General features: G+C 37.6%; 1 protein-coding gene and 1 pseudogene across 2 annotated transcripts in view; one reads left to right on the forward strand and one right to left on the reverse strand.

Moving 5' to 3' along the window:
• Nucleotides 1-23,614, reverse strand: part of UNC5C (unc-5 netrin receptor C) — a 428,091-nt gene that overhangs the window by 196,598 nt on the left and 207,879 nt on the right. The window lies entirely within an intron of this gene.
• LOC122730909 overlaps nucleotides 382-23,614 on the forward strand; it is a 219,736-nt pseudogene continuing 196,503 nt past the window's right edge.

Genomic DNA, 23,614 nt, shown 5'->3' on the forward strand with positions numbered 1-23,614 from the left:
CTTGTCTTCTATCTGCTTCCATTCTAATAAGAGGATACAGAATTTTCACAGATGAGAAATACAACATAGACAAAACCCAACAAAACTAGACACAAATCCACAACTATAAATGATTCTGCTGGACTGCCACTACTTTAGTTAAATAACATGGTAAGTAAAGGAAATTTCATTTTTATATTTATATTGATTATTTCATTTTTATAAACCAACACCATCACATAGAGTAAATTATTGTTCATATTTTCCAAGAAAATTTTTTAACATTGTTTTTCTGGCATTATTTAGACAATAGAATTTCAGAGTAGGAAGGGGCCACACAATTATACTAGATATGTCCATTCATTTTTCCAGATTAAACTTCCTGAGGGCCTTTCCCCCAAGATGGCGCCAAAGGTGAAGAAGGAAGCAGTTATTCCTCCCAAGATAGAAGAAAAGTCCAAGGCCTTGAAGGCTGAGAAGGCAGCACTGAAGGGTGTCCATAGCCACAACAAAAAAAAGAAGATCCAAACATCCCCCACCTTCCGGTGACTCGACTCTAAGACTGCGAAGGCAGTCCAAATACCCTCAAAAAGTGCCCCTTGGAGAAACAACCTTGACCACTCTGCCCTCATTAAGTTTCCCTTGACCAATGATTCTGCTATAAAGAAGATAGAGGACAACAACACCCTTGTCTTCATTGTGGATGTCAAAGCCAACAAGCATCAGAAAAAGCAAGGCCTTAAGAAGCTTTATGACATCGATGTGGCCAAGGTTAACACACTGACATGGCCTGATGAAGAGAAGGCCTATGTCCAACTGTCTCCAGACTATGATGCTTTGGATGTTGCAAACAAAACTGGAATTATCCAAACTGTGTCCAGCATTCTACTCCACTATAATAAAAAAATTCCAGTATATAAAAAAAAAAAGTTCCTGAGGCCCAGGTTCATTGACTTTCACAAGCTCACATCAGTGTTATAGTTAAGATGAAAACCCATGTCTTCTGACTCTTGGTAGGGTGGTTCCCTCCTCTCTGCCCCTAACTCTTCCCCACTGCCCAGCAATGTGTTCCTTCTTAACTTCAAGTTCATTAATAATGAAACAATACAGGGGCAGCTAGGTGGCTCAGTGGATAAAGCACCGGTCCTGGAGTCAGGAGTACCTGAGTTCAAATCCAGCCTCAGATACATAACACTTACTAGCTGTGTGACCCTGAGCAAGTCACTTAACCCCAATTGCCTCACGAAAACCAAACCAAAACAAAACGAAAAAACCCCAAACAAATAATGAAACAATACAGGATAGTAAAAAGCATCCTGGTCTTGGAGTAAGGACTCATTTTTGGATTCTACCTATATAATTACTAATAAGGTCAACTCTCCTGAGTCTCAATTTTGTCCTTTGTAAAACACAGGCAAGAATACTTTCACTACCTGTTTCATGGAGTGGTGAGAAAGAGCTTTCCAAACCAGAAGGCATTAAAAGTTGTCACTAGCAATCAGTTAGTCAATGCATAAGCATTTATTAAGCACCTACTCTGTGCCAGGAACTGAGTTAAGCATTGGGCATACAAAGAAAGGTGAAAGGCTTTATTTTCCCTTCAGAGGGTTTAATTTATCCTTTTAGAATATCAGAAGGTTTTACTAACTAACATGAATACTGACAATCTTGAACAATATAATCTGAGGGCTAATTTATGCATAGATGACTAATTTATGCATGGCAAGTATTTAATAGCTAAAAAAGGATGAATGGAATTGCCAGACATCCTATTTCAGGTGATTGTTGCATGGAACAATATTTCCAAACTTCATCTTTTGGTTCCCAGCTGTTTCTGCATTTTGAATCATTGGTCTAGTCCCTGTTAGCAAGGACATATTAGATAAGAAAGTTTAAACTTAGATGTGATTTTATTTTATTTTTTGGAAAATGCCCATGATTACAAGAAGACAATGTTTTGAAGCAATAACTCTGATTAAGTGTTTCTTGGGTTAGAGTCATTCTCAAGGTCAAGGAATTAATACTTCTCTCCTATGCAAGAGTGACTACAGTATGCAAGAAGCACGAAGTCTCGTTTTCCCTCGTATAACCTTTCTCAGGAGAAAATCAAAGCCAAAATGGGAAATGTTTTGTGACATAAATAATATTCAAAAACATCTCAACTACATGTAGACATTTTTTTCAGAAAAGGATAAAGAATAAAAAAGTCACATTTGCATAACACTTCATAATTTCTAAAAGGTTTTCATATTTATATCTCATTATAATCCTCTCAATAACAATCTGAGGTAGTTAAAAAGGTATTATAAGGGGGGCAGCTATGTGGCTCAGTGGATAAAGCACTGGCCCTGGATTCAGGAGTACCTGAGTTCAAATCCGGCCTCAGACACTTGACTCTTACTAGCTGTGTGACCCTGGGCAAGTCCCTTAACCCCCCTTGCCCCACAAAAAAAAAAGGTATTATAACCCTCATTTTATAGGTGACAAAACTGAAGCTCAAAGAGTTTAAGTGATTTGTCTGATTTTGCACATCTAAAAAGCAGAGAAATAAAGATCCAGATCCAGATCTTCTAAGTCTACCACAACCAAAGGCATGCTGGTAAATATCTAACAACCAGCTTTCTGGTGGAGGAGAGTGTATGCACAGATACTTCTAAGTTTAATCTGCATTATTAACATTTTCTCCATCACTATCTTACATCTAGAAATCAATAAAGCAATAAACTAAACCCTGATTTGTAGTATTTGTCAATTTCTGAGATGTAAGTGTTCACACTGAAAATACAAAAGACAGTACCAGCACCACTGACTGTAGCCACCCAGCACTACAAAAATGTCATCGCAATCCAGTGACAATACATCATTCAACTGATAGGGAACCAGTGTGTGTGTGTGTGTGTGTGTGTGTGTGTGTGTGTGTGTGTGTGTGTGTGAATTCCTCACTAAGGTGTACAGGATTAAACTTAGAAGAGCTCAGGATGAGCTCTGATTACTATGAAACTTTATACTTGTAAATGGTGAAAACTTGAAGGAAAAAATCCAGAGGAAAATGCTAAAGAGGGCAGATATGGGCATTTTCAAGGTTTATCTTTTCTCAAATGTTCAAATTTTTTAAAAAAATCCAGATCAAAAATTTAAAATATGTTGTAGTAGACATGAATTCATTGAAATTCTGATCAGAGTTTTGTAAATACTATGGGAGCTCCTTAGAGGAATTTGCTTAAGTTATTTTGGAGTTAGAAACATAGTCCTTATAATATATAGAATGGGTAATTAATAACATGTCTAGAAAATTTTACTAAGTGTGAGAAGTCTTTTGCAGGAAAGAAGTTGCTCATTTGGGATGTTTTAGAAGGGTGAACTCTATTTCTTTGGCTAATGTAATAGTAGAATTACCTAACTTCATATTTTGGCTTATATTTATACTGCTTGCTGGCATGTCTCTAGGGAATGCCAAGGGCATTTGGCTTTAAATAATAAACTATTGGAGTTGTGAAACAGAGTATGAATTTGGATCATTAGCATGCTTTTGAGTATATGGAGAAAACTTAGAAATATCTGTCCTAGAAGGCTATCAAAATAACAAAAAAACTGATTATTCCCATTTCCCCATTTAATTTCTTTTAAAATATTAAACAATGGGGGCAGTTATGTTGGGGGGGGGGCAGGTAGGTGGTGCAGTGGATAAAGCACCAGCCCTGAATTCAGAAGGTCCTGAGTCCAACTGTGACCTCAGACACTTGACACTAGCTGTCTGACCCTGGGTAAGTCACTTAACCCTCATTGCCCCGCCCCCCCCATATATGTGTGTGTGTGTGTGCACGCGCATGTGTGCACGTATAAACATTTTTCCACTGCACATAATAGATGTGTAATAAACACTTTTTATATGGAAGTGAATTGACTTAAGAGTCTGGATATTTCTGTCAATGGATATGTGAAACATGTCTTAGGCCCTTGGGTGGCATAAATATCATCCCAACTTCCCCACCAGGGGTGACAGAAGACTTAAGTTATCTTTGATTTTACTAAGTATTGAGCTTCACATAAACCTTTTCTTGTCAAAACTCTAAAATTTGACTTATTAGATATACCCTCCTTTAATAATATTACACAAGCTTAGAACAATGTGTATTTAGTACACAGAGAACTATAATATAAGATACCATGCTAAAGAGACAAAGGAAGGCTCTAGATAAAGTGCTCTAGAAAAATATGAGAGGGGGCAGCTAAGTGGCACAGTGGATAAAGCATTGGCTCTGGATTCAGGAGGACCTGAGTTCAAATCCGGCCTCAGACACTTGACATGTACTAGCTGTGTGACCTTGGTCAAGTCACTTAAGCCTTACTGCCCTGCAAAAAAAAAAAAAGAAAAATATGAGAAAAGAGAGAATACTTTCTGCTGTTCTTATTGCTTTATACAGGAGACATTGGCATTTTAAGATAGCTTTACCAAAGATTTACTCAGGTATGGTATACAGGGAAACCTGTGATCAGAAGAACATAAGAACCCTACATCTAGAACTAAAAGGGGTCTCAGAGGCCATCTAGTTCAACCATCCCATTTGGTAGATGGGAACACTGAGCCCCAAGGAGTTTAAGTGACTCATCCAGGCACACATCAGAAGTGTGATTTGAACCTATGCCTCCAGAGCTGGCGTCCTTATGGCTCAGTAGTTCTTTTGGAGAGTGCAGCTGCTATTCTTCTAGAATTAACTTTTTTTTTGGTGGGGCAATGGGGGTTAAGTGACTTGCCCAGGGTCACACAGCTAGTAAGTGTCAAATGTCTGAGGCCAGATTTGAACTCAGGTCCTCCTGAATCCAGGGCTGGTGCTTTATTCACTGTGCCACCTAGCTGCCAAATAGAATTAACTTTTAAAGATAATAGAATAGACTAGATGGCTAGAGTTTAAGCTACCTGCAATAGAAGCCTGGATTGGTAAGCGTGTACCATTTCTTCACCAGCTGTCATTAGTAGACATCATGGCTGACACGAGGTCAGATAGTTATTAAACCTCCAAGCAGCAGTACTTCCTACTCAGTGCAAGACTTCACTTTCCTTTGACACATTAGTCCCGAATTTGCTTCAGGCTCTTGACCCTTTTCCTAGCCCCTTTAACCCATATAACTAATTAAAGCTGGACAAGGCTTAGGATAAAATAGTTTTGGTTAAAGCTATTCATTCCAAAGTCCCCTTTGGGCATTCTTTGTCATTTAGAACACAGCTTGCCCTATTTACATGGAGTTGAAAGGGGAGAGTTATTTGTATAAGATGAAAAAAACTCCTTTTCAAGACCTAAATCTACCTTGACACCCCAGATAAAGACTGCATTTTGTAACATCTTAAAGGCTCTGGCACTCATGAAATTGTATTTTATAGAAACCTAAAAAATAAGCATCCAAGTTGTTCTAAAACTCTGGTATAATTCAAAGACAATGAACCTTTTTAGAAGAGAAATAATACATTTAACCTTGAATGTTATTTTATGATTAAATTCTCAATCACCATGCATTTATTAAGGGGCTATTTTGGGCCAGTCATTGTGCTAAGTGCTGGGAAGACAAGTATCAAAGTGATACAATTCCTGCTCTCAAGGAATTTCCATACAAAATGTATAAAATATGGTGATAGACAAGTAGGCTATTGTTGTTCATTTATGTCTGATTCTTTGTGACCCCATGGACCATACTGTCAATGGGGTTTTCTTGGCTAAGATACTGAAGTTATTTGCCATTTTCTTCTCCAGTGGGGAAGTGAGGCAAATAGAAATTAAATGTCTTGCCAGGGTGACACAGCTAGTAAGTATCTGAGGTCACATTTGAACTCAGATCTTCCTGACTCCAGGCCTAGCACTCTATCTACTGAACCACCCTGCTGACCTGCCCACACCAAAATATTTGATTTCTCCTCTGCACTATCCCCCCATCTGCCTATAGTAGGCTACATACAAATAAATACTCAATGATGGGAGTGAGGGACAGTGATATCTGAGAGTGTTGGGGAGATCAAGAAAAGCAGTGAAGCACCATAGAAAGGAGCTAGGGTACAAAGAGGCAAAGTAGGGAGCTAGGTACAGAGAGGAAAAAGTAACAAGGTAGAAGATTCCATACATGAGGGAAGAGCCTGCACAAAGGCAAAGAGATGGGACACAGGATGTATTATATGGGAAAATAGCAAAAGAAATGCTTAGCTGGCTGGAGCATAGAGTGTATATGGGAGAACTATGTACACTCATCCTAGAAAGATAGGCTCGGAACCAGATTGCCAAGGTCTTTAAATGCCAAACAGAAGAGTTTGTATTTTATCTTGAGGGCAATTGTATGTGTGTGTGTGTGTATGTGTGTGATTGGACTTTCTCGCTATGGTAGGTGCTTAATCATTTTTTTTTGGTGAGGCAACTGGGGTTAAGTGACTTGCCCAGGGTCACACACCTAGTAAGTGAATAATTAAAAAAATGTATTATATAAGAAATTTAGAATGTAAAGACCAAAACATAGAATATTTTTTGTCCAAACAGTATTCTTCCCTCTCCAAAACAAACAAACAAACAAACAAACAAACAAAAATGTTTGGTGGAAAAAGGGCTGTTACTATATTACTGTAAAATAAACAATGAACTATCATGGTAACATGGGGTGGGGAAGGAAAATTCTTAAATGATCAATACAAATTAACATGTTCTTAGGATCAGAGATCTAGAGCTGGCCTTAGTGGTCATTTTAATGACTATAAACAGAGGATTTAGTAATGAAGATATCTAGTCCAACTTCCTAATTTTCTATTGCTTTTTAGTCACTGAAAAATGCTCAGTTATAACACTTTAAAAATAAAACAAAATATAGCCAATGCTCATCTTAATTTGTATCAGGAAAAAAAAATTAACGACTGAAAATAGACTAGTGGAGGTAAAAGAGGAGAGTGAGTGAATGACCTGTCCCTCTTTCTCTTTCCTTCTCTTCTTCCACTTCTACAATCTCTTGGTCAAACAATTCACTAGCCACACCAGAGACTACCATGGAGGAACTTCTGCCCTGGGGCCCTGCTCTCCTGGTGACTGCCTCTCTAAAAATACTAGTTCAGGAAAGCCCTAGCTATGAATCACTTCATTCAGTCTTCTCAAGCCATCTCCTCTAAAACTTGATCTGCAACCTTCTCATCATCATAACATGTACTTTCCGGCTCTTCCAGTTCCAGAATCATGAGCTATCATAAAATCAATTTCCCACTGTTGATGGATAAGTATCAGTCTATTCCCCTATGACCTCATTCACCATCCCCATAGGTTTTTTTGGACCACCCCTATGGGTGTTGACTTAGAATTAAGGGAGAATGGGGATACAAATCCTAAATGTTGTACTGACATACATAGTGGTTTTACTTATTTTAATTAACATTTTTATTTAAAGTTTTGAGTTTTAAATTCTAACTTTTTAAAAAAACTTTGTCACAAGATCAAGTATTGGAGAAAAGGGGTGTGTGTGTGAATTGGAGGCATGATGTGTATCATAAAACAATGTATTTTTTCTTTTTAAAAAACCTATTTTGTCAGAAGAAGTAGTGTGTGTGGACAATAGCACTATATTATTTTTCAAAAGCTGGAAACAGCAGTGGGTTGATTCTAGGCTTCACCACAGCACTGGGCAATGTAGCAGATCTTACATGTCCTTTAGAAAAAGAATATATTTGTGGAGTTTTTTAAGACTTCATGAAGGCTTGATAAATTGCAGGATTTAGTTACCCTTTTCCTCCTGTGGTGACTAGTTTCATCCACTCCCCCTTGCTAAGTCAAACTGATTTGTGGTTTTCTCATGCCCCATTTTTCTTCCAATTTCCTTAAACAAGCAGGGCAATTTCAAAGCAGCTCTCAACTCTCACCTCTCCCTCGGACTAGGTTCAACTAAAGTTCTTGTGAATGCATTATATTTTCCATTCCTTCAAGACTTTTACACAAAAGGAATCAGACAACAACAACAACAAAAATGTTGATGGAAAGGAAATAATGCAGTCCTTTGAAGATGAGAATTGCCAGACCTATGAATTTTTGACAAGCTCATATTCACTTTGTGCTAGTATGGGAAGGTCCAGCTATCTCTTTCTCTCTAAAAGACATGCTGTCCCTTGTCCCTTCACTCAATCTACCACTCTCCTTACACCAAAATCAGCACAATCTACACATCAAAGAAAACAAAATCTCCTTAAGGTTCAACTGAGAATTTTTCCTTTAAAAAATTTAAATCTGATTATCCCTGTTTTATCATAAAATTCTTTGGCACTTTTCAGATGTATATTATCTCTAGAAGGAAACGCAACCTGTTCCTATTTAGGAATTGGTAAATCAGATTGCACTTTGAACTCACGACTCTCATCACTATTATTACTAATTAAGGCACTATTTAGGCTGTTGTCTCATTATGACAGGTATTTTCTAAAGCTCTACATAAAATTCTTATCAGTGTCAATGTCTATTCTGCTGCCCATTACCCATGTTTCATTACCAATTACTTGTACAAATAGTTCGGTAGTGAGTTGTTTAAATTGTATGCCGCATATTTTTTCATATTATTATTCTTTCTTTTAGCTATCTGCTGATGCTAGTCTTTGCTCTGACAAGTTGATAGTCTGACCATATAGACAACTAATTATAATGAGTCCTTCTTTGAACTTTCCAGTTATGCCAGGATAACCATGGTGAACAATTTAAAAAGCAACCAACCCACTCTTTCAATTTTCTAAATGCTACTGTTGAATGTCCTTAGCATCTATTAAGGTATATCAATCTGAATAATATGTTATTGGGTTTTTACTTTGCCTAAGGAATGCTTTTGCTCTCCTGGGTTTAACACAGACAGGATGCACTAGTCAGCAATAATTTTCTTTGTTCTTTTTGTTTTCTTTACTTCTTTGGATTACTTCCCCTTACTGAGAATGTATTTTGTTAGAGTTTTCATTTCAACAACTTTTAAGTTTTCCCTTCCTTTTTATACTTTATATTACCTTGGATCCCTTGATTCTTGTTTTTGCCTTAATCACCATGACCATCACCACCATCATCACCTTCTTTACAGGTTGTTTGTGTATTCTATAGTTTTTTTTCTCTCAAAAAAATAGAGCTCTAGGACCATAATATATCTAAAGCTGGAAGGAATCTCAGAGTCCAGATAGACCAAATCTCTCATTTTACAGATGAGGAAACTGAGAACCAGTGATATTAAAGGAGTATCCCAAGGACATAGAGTTGTGAAAAAGATAGGATTTGAATACACTTCCTCTGATAGCAAGGCCAGGCTCCTTCTATCATGTCCACTGAATCTCTCTTAATAAGAAACCAGCTTATCTTTGGAAAAAAACCCAAAACAACCACAAACCACTCATTTTAAGAAAGTTCACTTTTTGCTCCTTGAATTCTTTTTGAAGTTCATTATTTTTTTCCTTCTTAAACTAGTTACAGAATGTGGTTATGTGAAAGAACTGTGTTAGCAGTTTTTAACTGCGTTTGGCTATTGGCTAACTGGGAGATGCTGCAATACTTAGGGGGAGGATTGTGTCTGAAGGGGAAACAGCTGATCTTTTCAGCTTAAGATGGATATGTAAAGTCTGGAGAGAAATGAATGAAGTGCTCAAATAAATTATGTTAGGTTCCCAGAACCTGAGGCTTCCTGTGCAAATGGTTCCTTCTCACTGAGACCAGCATTGGTGGGGGGGGGGTTAAGGCATGGAGCTGCACCTCTGCCAGTCAAGGAACTGTGCCAGGGAATAATGAGGGAAGCTGACCACCCTTAAAGCCAGCAAGTGTTCTTCCTTGCTCCAAATGTTCTCCTTGGCTGTTACATTTATGAACTGAACTCAATCATTGCCCCACTACATGTGTGCTCTGGTTAAGTCGACTGTGTGCCAAACAAATAGGTTTGTACTTCAGAAACCCCATTTAAGTCTAGCTGGACTTGCTTGGCAACATCAGAATTTCAAGCTACCAGATCACAGTAGCATCAGTAAATCAAGCATCTGCAAACATAAAAGGTTATGCTCAATGATTACCATAGACTTTGGGCATTGGAAGACACAGAATGTCAACCTAATTGGCAAAGAAAGCAAAGCATTTCTATTTCAAAGGTCACTTATAACAGTCTCCTTTTGCACTGCTACCCAAGCAATAATACTTAAGTGGCAAAATCATACTAGAAGTAAATGCGTGTCCAAATTAAAGCAACAGCTGTGGACTTTGATAGTGATTAATATCCACACTATATAGGAGGCTTTGCTTTTTAGTTTGTTATACCCATAGGAAAAAAAGTAGTCATTTGGTAAGATGCCTACTCTGAACTAATGCCAATTCTGCTCACTGTTTATCTAAAAAATGGGTAGTCTAAGCTCCCTAGGGAGTCAATGCTTGCTTTACCTCAATGCTGAAATGCACCATTTAACAGCCAATGGGAGATGAACATTGACCACCCTGGCAAAATATTCTTCCCAGGTTTCTACGGCCATGTCCAGGACTGGGTGAATCTGAAAAATGATTTTCTTTCAATGGACCAAGCATGTCTCTTCGAAACATATTTGCTAACACCATCCTGCTTGATATTCTTTTTTTTTTTTTTAAAGTGAGGCAATTGGGGTTAAGTGACTTGCCCAGGGTCACACAGCTAGTAAGTGTTAAGTGTCTGAGGCCGGATTTGAACTCAGGTCCTCCTGAATCCAGGGCCGGTGCTCTATCCACTGCGCCACCTAGCCGCCCCCTTGATATTCTTCATATCCATCATTTCATCTCATCTCCATCACTTTGCACATTGTCCTCCCATGCATGAGATGAACTCCCTGCTCACCCCCACCTCTTAGAATTCCTAGCTTCCTTCAAAGCTCAGCCCAAATGTTGGCTTATGCAGGATCCCCCAAGCTAGTAGGCCCTTTCTCCAAATTACTTAATACTTATTCTTGATAGCCTTTGTATTTACATATATAATATATATGCATACATGTGTGTCTGTGTATGCGTGCATGTGTGTATGTATGCATCTGTTGTTTCCCCTGAAAGACTACAAACTCCATGATGTCAGGGGCTCTCTTCATATCTGGCATAGTACTCGGCACCTAGTGAGCACTTACTAAATGTTTACTGAGTGATTGATGGTAGCATGCATTACAGGCATGGCTCTAATGACAGAAATCTTTTAGGCTTGATGTTGGACTGAAATGAGACACTCAGGAGTTACTGAACATTTAACAAAGGAGGAGGTGTATTTTGCCCTAAGCCAGAATAAGGCAAATGTCAGTAAAAGAAATTGATGAAACAAAGATGACAGTGAGAGGAGAACAATCAGAGGAGAGCTATAACGTTAAAGTGTCTTCAAAATATGTCAAGGTCTTAAAGAAGGTGACAAGTTGAAAATGTGGGGTAGGCCTTTAGAAATGTGCATTGGGGCATAAGCTATGATAGGTTCCTTCATTAGAATTTTCAATTTTTTCTAGGTCTGGTTAGCCATTGTCCCTGCAATGAGCCATGCCCACTGCTGTTTCTGAGTCCTTGGTCTTCCTAGCATTGCGCTCTCTATATCCATTTTCAGGGCTTGCCTCAAGTTCCATATTATTATTATTGTAACAGTCATCCTGATTATGACATTAAAGAACAGTATGCAATGATCTGCTTGGTGAATTGTCTTACATTATCTTCCCAGTACCTTGATCAATACAGGAATTTTTACAGAAAAGAGGAGCAGATAGGAAGTGACTAAGAGCTACCAAATTATCATACTATCAAATGAAAATAACCCCCAAACCATCTTGACTATTGAGCTTTTGCACTAATGCACTACTGGTAGAGCTATGAACTGGTCCAACTATTCTGGAAAACAATTTGGAGCTATTTTCAAAGGAACATAGAACTGCACACATCCTTTGACCCAGCGATACCACTGTGTGGTCTAAATGTCAAAAAGATCAAAGAAAAAGGACCCTATGGGTACAAAAATGTTTGTCAGCTCTTTTTTATAGTAGCAAAAAAAAATAGAAATTATGGAATATCTGAATAAGTTGTGGTATATGATAATGATGGAATACTATTAAGCTATAAGAAATAATGAAGGAGGGGCAGCTAGGTGGTGCAGTGGATAAAGCACTGGCCCTAGATTCAGGAGGACCTGAGTTCAAATCTGACCTCAGACACTTGACACTTACTAGCTGTGTGACCCTGGACAAGTCACTTAACCCTCACCCCCCCCAAAAAAAAAAAGGAAAGAAAAGAAAGAAAGAAAGAAAAAAAGAAATAATGAAGGAGGTGGTTTGAGAAAAACCTAGCAAGACTTATGTGAACTGATGCAAAATGAAGTGAGCAGAACTAGGGGAACATTGTACACAGTAACAGCAATATTATGATGATAATCAACATGAAAGACTTAGCTTCTTGGATCAATAAAATGATCCATGACAATTCCAAAGGACTCCTGATGGAAAATACTATCCACCTCTATAGAGATAATTGATGAACTCTGAGGCAGATTGAAGATTTTTTTTCACTTTTGTTATCTTTCTTGCCCTCCCCCCCAAATATGGCTAATGTGGAAAGGTTTTGCATGATTGCATATGTGTAATGTATATTAGGACTATATGCGATAGCACATGCTACTTTTCTTTATGATACATTTTCTTGAAAAACTTTAAAGTGATTACATGTAGTCCAGCTCTAGTTTCTGGGATAGACAAGACTGTTGCTCTCCAAACTATAAACTGTAATACCTATCTATGATAGCCATAGATTTAAAGATACCCACTCAGGATGTGTTTAGCACAGCTAAAACAAATATATCACAAGCCTAAAACATAACCAACTAAGTAGCTATGTACTAATTACCTGAAACAATAGAAGAATGTGAGAATTGCCAGAAAGAGAACTTGATGAACTAACAAGAATACTGCAGCCAAATAGAATGCTCATAGACATGTTTTTTTATTCGAAATTCTTTCCCAGGAATTATTCCTCCCTTTTTGGTAACCAGAATATTTTTTCAGCTATAATGTGTGATGTTCACCCAGTGAACTTGTCAGCATTACAAAAAGATGGTTATTTTATGTTTCACAGAATCTCAGAGTTCAAAGGACCCACCCAGTGCTTCTGGTTCTGCCCTATGTAGTCAAGCAGACTCAAAGTCTCTTCAAAATAACAACTTTTCATACATTGGAAGACAACTACCTTAAAACCCTACCACATTATCTATGAATCTTCTCTCTCCCAAATCTAAACATACCGTTGAAATGATTTTCATATGCATCATATTCTCGGCTCTTTACCATCCTGATTTTCTTCTTCTGGATTCACTTCAGTTTATAAATTCCTTTCCTAAAATGTGATTATCTGAACTGAATATAATCCCCTAGACATCTTATGTGCAGAGGAGAGTATAGTGGACTACCTCCTGCTGGGGTAAAGAAGGAAAATTCAAATTTTGTCTCAAATGCCTTCTACTGGGCAACAGACAATCCTGAAAGAATGCAGTGATTAACCACAGTTCCAGAGGACTAATGATGGAGAACACTACTTAATTTATTTTCCATAATCATTTAAAAAAATCTCTGATGGTGGCTCAGCAATCATATCCGCCAGCTATCAGCGAGTGGAAATCTCTCTAACTCTGTCTCTGTCTCTCCATTTCCAATTGGGACAAGCCAGCAGGTTAGTTGAATACTACTACTTCAAGCATGACTCTAGGAGTAAATATGAGGGGTTGTTTCTTGCACTGTCACTACGAAGCCCTAATCAGCGTATTTCCCATTAACATTAGTCAGTCAGACTTCAACTGGCCTTTAGAGAGGAAATGTATTAAGATGGTATGAGAACAATTGGGACAAAACATCCCCCCAAAGGCCTAAGGCATGCTCTCCCAGAGATATACAGATTCCAGGGGAGAAAGCAGGCTACATTGAAAGTGTAATGGTAGCAGCAAACACAGGTAGAGAATACTGAAAGTCTGTTCTCGAGTCTATTTTTGGCAATCACTTCTGGGGTAAGGGGTCATGCTTCTCGAAACTCTCTGGCTAGACGTCTTTCTCTATCCATCTGTAACCCCGTTTGTCCAGTGGCTGAACTGTCAGATACTGCTCCAATCTCTCAGATAACAAGATGAATGGGGTAGGAAAGTTGCGTGTAGTTTGTTTGATTAGCCAATCATGTCGGTCCCTATTTTTTTTTGACCCAATTAAAGAGGAATTACCACCTGATAAAGGGATAACAGGGTGTAGACAATCTAGTTTACACATTCGAAAAATCTAATCAAGTCCGTTGATTGATTGAGGTAGGGATATGGAACACTCTCCCTTACCTTAAGCACTTAATAAATGTTTGTTGATTGATTTATTTGTATTAGTGCTCTAACACGAATCAGTTGCTTCTTGGTTCAGCTAGAGTGGCAAGTGTGATTTAGCTTTCATTTCAGTAGTAATATTCATCAGCCATCCTGGATGACTCCATTTTATTGTTGCATTCACTTAAAAAACCACTTTAAAAGCTCTTATGGAAGATTCCATAAATAAAATAATAGAATCACTATCTAGTGCCAAGGTAAATGAAGTTTAAGGTGGTTGTTATCTTTATAAATAGGAAAGTTTTTTTAAAAATATACCAGTGTGAATTAATCTAGTTTATAGCTCATAAAGTCATCTGTAACTTATAGCCCGAGATGGTTGCCAAAGAGGGGGAGAAGGGGAATGGTGCTGAGAAGTTAAGCTAGATGATAATAAAGGTACTTGGCTCAGCAGAAAGGTCTCAGTGCCAGTGCTGTCCCTGATACATATCAGCGAGATAACACCAGCAAGTCCTTTAACCTCTCTAAGTTCACAGATGTTTCCACATCTGTAAAATAGAGTGATAATAGCAACTATCTCAATCAGTCAACCCTCAGGTATTTATTAAGTATTTCCTGTGGACCAAGCATTGTATAATTGTCTTATCAATATCAAATAGAAGAGGGAATCTCTACATTCAAATTTGATGAGATGGCATATAACAAGAGGAGTGAGGGGAGTTTAACTTCAGACAATCATAGGGACTATCAACAGAGACAATGAAGTAGCTTTTCCCTGTAGTAAGTCAATTTGACTTGATTATCTCACAGGGTTATCATAAGGACCAAGTGAGACAATGTACCTCCCCAATTTGTTGCAGACCATAAAACACCATATAGAATTGTGTGTGTATGCACACACGCACATACATGTACTATACACACTATATGTATATATATATAAATACTTGTGAATATAAAACATATATAATGGATATAATATATATCTATACATTTCTATAAATATATGTGTATAGACACATAATGCTATCTTTTTATGTATTGTCTTTTCTATTAGATTGTAAGCTCTTCGAGAGCTTATATCCCCAGTGATTGGCACATAGTAGGCCCTCAGTAATGTTTGTTGACTACTGAGTGTCATATACCCACATGCATATATGCTTACACACTAATACACACATACATACACATACAAGCAAACACACATACACACATACATACATGGCAGCTGGGTGGTGCAGAGCATTGAATGCCAGACCTGCAGTCAGGAAAACTCATCTTCCTGGGTTTAAATCTAGACTCATACACTTCCTAGCTGTGTGACCCTGGGTTAAGTCCCTTAACCCCGTTAGCCTCAGTTTCTTCATCTGTAAAAAGAACTGGAGAAGGAAATGGCAAACCACTCCAGTATCTTTGCCAAGAAAACCATAACTGGGGTCATGAAGTGTCCAACATGAGTGAGAAACTATTGAACAACAATACATATATGCATTTAAATGATAGCTCTGTGTGTGTATGTGTATGTGTGTGTGTGTGTATGTGTGTGTGTGTGTGTGTGTGTGTGTGTGTAAGCAATCATATGTTAGAGATAGGTCTTGCTGAATCCAAATCTGACCCTCTATCCATTACGTTACGTTTCCTTTCAAATAAGAGAGCTACAGTTTCACTTTTTAAAGCTTTAGCTGTTAGACAATATAGTCAGTTATCATCAATGGACCATTTCTAAGTATGCCAGAAAACTCAAAAGTATCATGGCTCAATGCAACAAGGTTTCTTTTTCAGCAATGCCCTTTGAAGAAAAAATAATAATAATAATTACAGCTCAGCTGGTATATCAAGTTGTGCCAGGCAACTATACTGCATCCTCCAAACTGGCCTGAATTGCTCACATTGTTTCTACACATACTGATGTGGTGTTTGGAAACCACACTGTGGAGAATGAAGTCAAGTCTCATATCAGTTTTGAAAGGTCGAGTTTTGGCAGAAATAAGGAAATCAGATCCAGCCCCCAGTGCTGGATCCTGGCACGAGAGTTTTTGCCCGCTCCTCGATGAAAGGTGAACTTGGCAGCATGCTGCTCACTCTGCGGCATGGCCAAGACCACATCTGAGCAGCATTCCCCCGGCCACGTAGCTTGGCACCTTTATTGACTAGGGGCTTTCACTTCCCTGAGAGCCAACCCAATAACCAGGGCTCCAGAAAGGTTTTTTCCTCTCTAGCTTTGGAGCCATGATATCAATGCACTTCTGTCTGTCCTAGATAATGAGGAACATATTGCTACCATGCTGTAGGGCACCAGGGCAATGCCCCACTTTTACAACGTGATACTGTGAAACCTTATTCAAAACACACCATTTAATAACAGGAGCTAAAAGTACATATTTTCAACAAGAAGCAAAGACCTATAGTTTTGCATAAATATTTGGATGCTAGAGGTAATTTCCTTTAAAAAAAACTTGAATAGTTTAATGAGCAGAGATTGTTGAGCACCTACTATGTGCTGGGTGCTAGGAAGTGGGGATATAAAGGGGAAAAAATAATCACTGTGCTCAAGTTGCTTTCTAAAAAAAGGAGACAACATATAAGGGTATGAAGTATACACGAAATAAGAATAAGGGCTGAACTTGGCTGGACTTGAACCCCAGAGGGAGGCAACTCCCTATGTCAGTGTGCGTTAGTACCTTCTCTTAGAGATTTTTCTAGAGCAGTGGAACTTGACCTGAGTCACACAACCATTGTGTGTCAGAGCTTGAAACCTTTCTACCCATTACATAAGAATCCCTCTCACATATAAAAAAAGCACATAAATATGAGATTGTGTGTATGTGTGTGTGTGTGTGTGTGTGTGTGTGTGTGTATGTGTGTTGGGGGAAGGTCCCAGCAGTACCTAAGAGGGGGTGGATAATGAACAAGCAAGGGTTTATTAAATACTTACTATGTGCTAGGCACTGTGTTAAGCACTGGATCCAGAAGTATAGAGAAGTAACATGAGCTTAGTTTTAAAGAAATTTATTTGTTTGTGGTTTTTGGTTTTGTTTTTTGGTGGGGCAATGAGGGTTAAATGACTTGCCCAGGATCACACAGCTAGTAAGTGTCAGGTGTCTGAGGCTGGATTTGAACTCAGGTCCTTCTGAATACAGGGCTGGTGCTTTATCAACTGTGCCACCTCGCTGCCCCCAGATTTGAAGAAATCTAAGAGGTGAAGTTTAGGGCAAAGGTGCAGATATGGGAGATGACAACAATAACCACAACAACTTATATATGTGCCTGTGTGTGTGTGACCTTAAGACTTGCAAAGCATTTTACATGTATTATCTTATTTGATTTTTGTTTGAAATATATTGTGTGTGAGGAACAAACTACAGTGTGTGTGAAAGGGAGCAACCTATATTGGAAAGGTTTATTTGTTACCTACACGACTAAAAAGGGGATAACTAATAGAAATCTCCTTCAAAGTTCCTATTACAGGCAGATTTTTAAAACTCTATTAAAAAATCTATTGTCAATTTCTCAAGCAGTGGCATTAGCAACTCATGAGAAACTTCCTAAGTCCATCTCAAACTTACACAACTCATGTCACATTCACTTGCCAACAAAATGAACATTCTTCTACTTCATGAATGAATTACATTTTCTAACCAAATAGTATTAAAACATCAATTGAGGAATAAAGGGACATTTACCCTCTCTAACTATATACAATATACAGGTACTGAATATACTGGCTCTAGCTTGATGAATGAACTGTTCAAAGGTATGAAACTAATACAGTGAACATTTTCAGGAGTTTGTAGAAGAATCTTGCCAAGGATCTTCACTGGAGACTACCTAGAAAGTCTCATTTTAGTTTGATACTCTTTTCTCACCTTGCTATTTACTTGCAATGTAAAATTAAAAGTGTTAACGTGGTCTTTTTGTCCTAACCACAGGTACATTTCTTAGTCCTCTTTCCCAAGGCCCATCAAATAAATGGCCAGATTTCAGAGCCTATGATTTCCTTAGTGATTTAAGCCCTTAATTAATTCAAGCTGGGATTGAATGACATGCACTTCTTTTGGATGATTCCATTGAACTAAAAAAACCTCTTCAAATTATTTGAACTTTTGACTTATGCTTGTTAACATACCTCCTCCATGAGATGATCAAGCAAAAGTAGGTCAACAGATTGAACATGATACAGCAAAGCATTTTTGTGTATTTTTAATTAAACCCAATTAATACCAATGAGCTAAATGCAAAACACTTCTTTGTATTCAAACTCATAATTGATACATATTAGATCGGGTTGCTTAGTGATTGCCAAATCAACATTAAACATTATATTGGACTATTAATCAATGTGTGGTTGTATTAGATCTTTACTTTTGATCGCCTTGTAACTTTTCATGAGTTAGCAAGGCATACAGGGCACAATGTTAGATGTGGAGTCAAGAAGAGCTGCATTTAACTCCACCTTGGGCATCCATGAAATCTGTGACCATGGACAAGTAACAACTTCACTGAGCCTCAGTTTCTCCTTCTGAAAAATAGAGATGGTAATACTATAGTAACTATTTCACAGGGCTGTTGTAAGGCTCACATGGACTCCTGGATAGTACAAAAATTATTTGGCCTATATGTATCAGTTATTAATATTTTCTTGGGTGGAGCCCCATATAATGTCTGTGAATTACTTGGGGTTGGCTCTGGAACTGTAATTTAAAAATTGCTTCTGAATTGTGCTTTGGGAAAGGATTACTTATAGAAATGTAAAGGAATTACTATAATAATTGCTTCGACAGTTCAAGATTCGGCATTTGTACGTAGGAAAAAAAGGTAAATGGTCGAATGGGAAATAATTTTTGTAACAATTGTCTCTCATACAAGAATGATATAAAAAGTAATAAACAATTATACGTATATGTCCCTATATATTTATATTACATATCATATTACGGATATATATATATACTTGCATATGCACATACATGCATATACATATATGGATGGGTGTTTATATATCTATATCTATATTTATCTCTATGTTTCTTTCTCCCTCTCCCCAAAAGTTAATTAAGAAGGCAAGTGATATACACAAATAGATCTTAAAAGAAGAACTGAAAATTATTAACAACCCCTTGAAAGAATGTTCCAAATTACTCATAAAGAGAAGTGCAGGGGGCAGCTAGGTGGCGCAGTGAATAGAGCACCAGCCCTGAAGTCAGGAGGACCTGAGTTCAAATCCGGCCTCAGACATTTGACACTTACTAGCTGTGTGACCCTGGGCAAGTCACTTAACCCCAATTGCATCACCAAAACAAACAAACAAACAAAACAAAAAAAACGAACCAAAAACCAAAACCAACAAAAAAAGAGAAGTGCAAAGGTAAATAATTCTGAGTTTTCACTTCACTGCTCTGCAAGTTGGCAAAGATGACAAAGGATGGGAATAATCAATGGTGGGGCTATGAAAAAGATAGGCACACTATTTTTGCTGGAGTTGTGAATCAGTACAAACATTTTGGGAAGCAATTTTGAACTATGCAAATAAAGTGATTAAAATATCTATATCTTTTCAGACAGAAGTTTCACTACTAGACATATCTCAAGAAGGTTATTTATTAGAAGAAAAGTTCTCATTTACAAGAGATATTTGTAGAAGCTCTTATTGTGATATTGTTTGTCCTTCATTCTTGAAGAGGGCTATAACATCAGGATGATGTAATGACTTGTGCTGAATTGGATTTAAGTGAGGGAGGGCTGTGCAAGGACACCAACTTCACTCTTTCCTCCAGAGCCATCTGGGTCTAGTGGCAAGATATAGGCAGGATGACTAGAGATGGCCCTGGGTGTTGAAGGCAATTGGGGTCAAGTGACTTGCCTAGGGTCACACAGCTAGTAAGAGTCTGAAGATATGGAAACAGTATCAATTGTGGAATGGCTAAACAAACTGAGGTCTATGAATGTAAATAGAATAGTACTGTTTGGCAAGAAACGACAAATCTGATGAATTCAGAGAAGGGTGGAAAGATCTAAATATACTGATGCAGAGTAAAGTAAGTTCAGCCAAGAAAGTTATATATACATGTGTATGTATCTATAGATTTATATATATGTGTGGATGTGTATATGTTCATGCACATATGTATACATGGAGAGACAGAGATAGTGAGAGAACAACAAAGTAAATGGAAAGAACAACTTAAAAAAAATCAGAAGTAAATGTTTGGAATGGTTCCAAAGCAGAAGGTCCATGAATGTGTTACATTGCACATATTTTCAGATGTTTTCAACGTATTTATGAGTTTTGCTTATTTCTTTTATGGCATTCTGGGATGGAGGGGAAGGGTACACTGGGGATAATTTTAGTAGTGTAAAAAACCAAAAGACATTTCAAAAGTTTATTTCAAAAGATTTAACATATTTATTTTAAAATTTCCATTTGTCCTGATGTCCTCAAAATAGGACTATAAAAATAAAACTTCTAGTAGGGTACAAATGTGTATAATATTTAGCTTTTGGTCACTTCTATTCTTAGTGTTTCTCCTGATCACCAACGAGTTAGACATTTTTTAGAAAGTCTAAATCATCACTAGGTAATTGGGTATTCTTTAAATCATCCCTGCAAGATGGAAAACATATCTAGTGTTAACCTTGTGATCCTACATGTCTTAAATATAATAATGAATTGACACACTATGAAGTGAGCTAGGTCAGTGTTATATTGTTCAGATTTATATAGCCCCAAAGGAAACTTTGAGGTCTAATAATAAATCAAAGATTCAGTAATATTCTTTTATTTTGGTTTTCAGGAAACAAGTATTTAAGTAGGTTAAAAAATCTGTTTTAATGGTAGAAAGAAAATATGATTTAGTCTGGGCAATGAATAGGTTATATTTCTGGAATATCATTAGTTACACAATTCATTCTGACCTATGAATCATAATCATAAAATTGCCTTTACATAGCATTATATATTTAGGTCTAAATCTGAGGCAGACAGATTAAAGACTTGCCCAGGTTTTCAAACCCATAGTGGGTCTATTACATAAGGAGAAAGAAAGAACAATTTAAACAAAATTATCTCACATATAGAAAAGATACCGCAAATAAAGTATTTGACCTTTTCTGGAGAATAAAAAGAGAAAGAGTAATAAAAAACACAATTGAACAAATAAGAAAGTAAGCCTTTTGTGGTTGTTAAGATGTAATTTCATGGCACCTAATCTGTAGTAGCATCCATGTTTTCTCTGACTTCCCTGATTTCTTCCCTCCTCCCAAACAACTTGATAAGTTCCAGCTTCCCTTGCCTAGGGGCATAAAAGATGCCGGAGACCATATAAGTTGCCCTAATAACATCAACAAGGGGGAGCAGAAGTGTCACTATCCTTGCTATACATCTTTGCTGTGTCTGGACAAAGAAAATTTCCTTTGTTCAATGACTCAAAAGGATCTTATTTTGCCCAGGCTTCAAACCTGAACTAAGAGGTTGCTGGGATTTAAACAAGGGTCAGATAACTGAGGCACAGGCAAAGTCAGCATGAGAAGAAGCATGATGTAGTCCATAAAAAAACCTGCTAGTTTTAGAGGGAGAGACTCAGGTTCCCCTTCTGCCCCTGATAAATACTGGCTGCTTGCCTCAGGCCAAATCACTTAACCTCTCCGTAGCCTCAGGCTATTGTTTAAGAGGATAGATAAGTTACTAAGCAGGTGGCTATCTGAATTAAGCATTCCCTAAACCAAAGAAATTGCCAGTGTAGCCCCCAAATGATGATGGTGATGTTGGTGATGATAAATAGTAACTCACATTCATATAATGCTTTGCATAAATTATCTCCCGGTGAGAAAACCTTCCCTACCAATGCATTTCTTCAATTTATAGTTTTAGGGAAGTGTTGGGGGGAGGGGCAATGTGAGGTCAAATGACAGGCAATAGATGTCAGATTTATGCCTTGAACCCAAATGTTCCTGGCCCTGAGGTTGGCTCTCTATCAAACCTAATTGACTTTTTCATTCAGAGATAAGGAGTTTATGGATGTTATGCATGGATGGGAAGCCAGGAGTAATTGAAGACTTTTGGGGTGTTTGGCACCAATTTAGAATAGTGATGATAATAGCGATTGTATTACAATAGTACAAATAATAATATATAATAATAATGTTACTATTAATAATAATACAAATAATAATAGTACCAACAATAATATTTGCAATGCTAGCTACTTACAGCTGTCTGGTATGCTTACTATTTTCAGATATTTTCATGTACATTGTCTCAGGTTATTTTACAGACACAAGTCATTTATGAAAGAAAAATTTCTGTAGTATTTAAATGTCGTGTGTTGCTTTTGCAACATCGTTTCCATCACACACAGCTGAGCCTGAGAGATCTGAGAGAACCGTAGCACAAAGCAAGAGAGAGCTGCAGGCTCCAGAGCTGGCTTATTGGAACTAGACTGCATGTCAAATGGTAATTAGACACTGAAATAAACAAGACTTGGCATTAGAAAATGGGTGTACATTGATTTTCTTTTCACTTTTTATTTATTAAAATGCTATAGGGTAAAGAGATAACCTTTCTTTGGTCAATATTTATTACCGATTTCCTACTTTTAACTGGGAACAGCGAGCACCTGCAAACGTGGATCAAAAGGTTGTCTTGTTTTCTGTAAGACTGCTTATCGGTATTCTGTGCTATCATATAATCTTTACTTTAATGCCCACGGTAATGATAGTTAGCATTTATTTAGTCCTTTAATGTTTGCAAGGGTTGGCTGCACAGCTCAACGGAGATAGTGCTGGGCCTCAAGTCAGGGAGACATCTTTCTGAGTTCAAATCTCACCTCTGACACTCCCTAGCTGTGTGACCCTGGGTAAGTCCCTTAACCCTGTTAGCCTCAGTTTCTTCATCTGTAAAAAGAACTGGAGAAGGAAATGGCAAACCACTCCAGTATCTTTGCCAACAAAACCCCAAATGGGGTCATGAAGAGTCAGACATGACTGAACAACAAAAAGGTTTGCAGAGCACTTTACAAATATTATCTCAGTTGATCCTCACAAAACCGTGGAAGACTAAGTCCTATCATTATGCCCATTTTATATATGGGAAAACCAAGTCAGGTAGAGGTTAAATAACTTGCTCAGGGTCACACAGTTAGTAAATGTCTAAGGTAAGGTTTGAACTTGAGTCTTCCTGACTTCAGGCCCAAAGTTCTATCCACTGCCTCACTACCTCATTCTTTCAATAAAATAAACAAAATCACCTAGCCTTCCCTTTGCAAAATGCTAGAAAAGTGAAATAATTTGAACTTTTCTAGTGACATAATTATAGCCCTTGCTAAGTACCTGAAGGGAAAACTTGGAAAGA

This window comes from Dromiciops gliroides, chromosome 6 (assembly GCF_019393635.1).
Source record: "Dromiciops gliroides isolate mDroGli1 chromosome 6, mDroGli1.pri, whole genome shotgun sequence".
Classification (NCBI taxonomy): domain Eukaryota; kingdom Metazoa; phylum Chordata; class Mammalia; order Microbiotheria; family Microbiotheriidae; genus Dromiciops; species Dromiciops gliroides.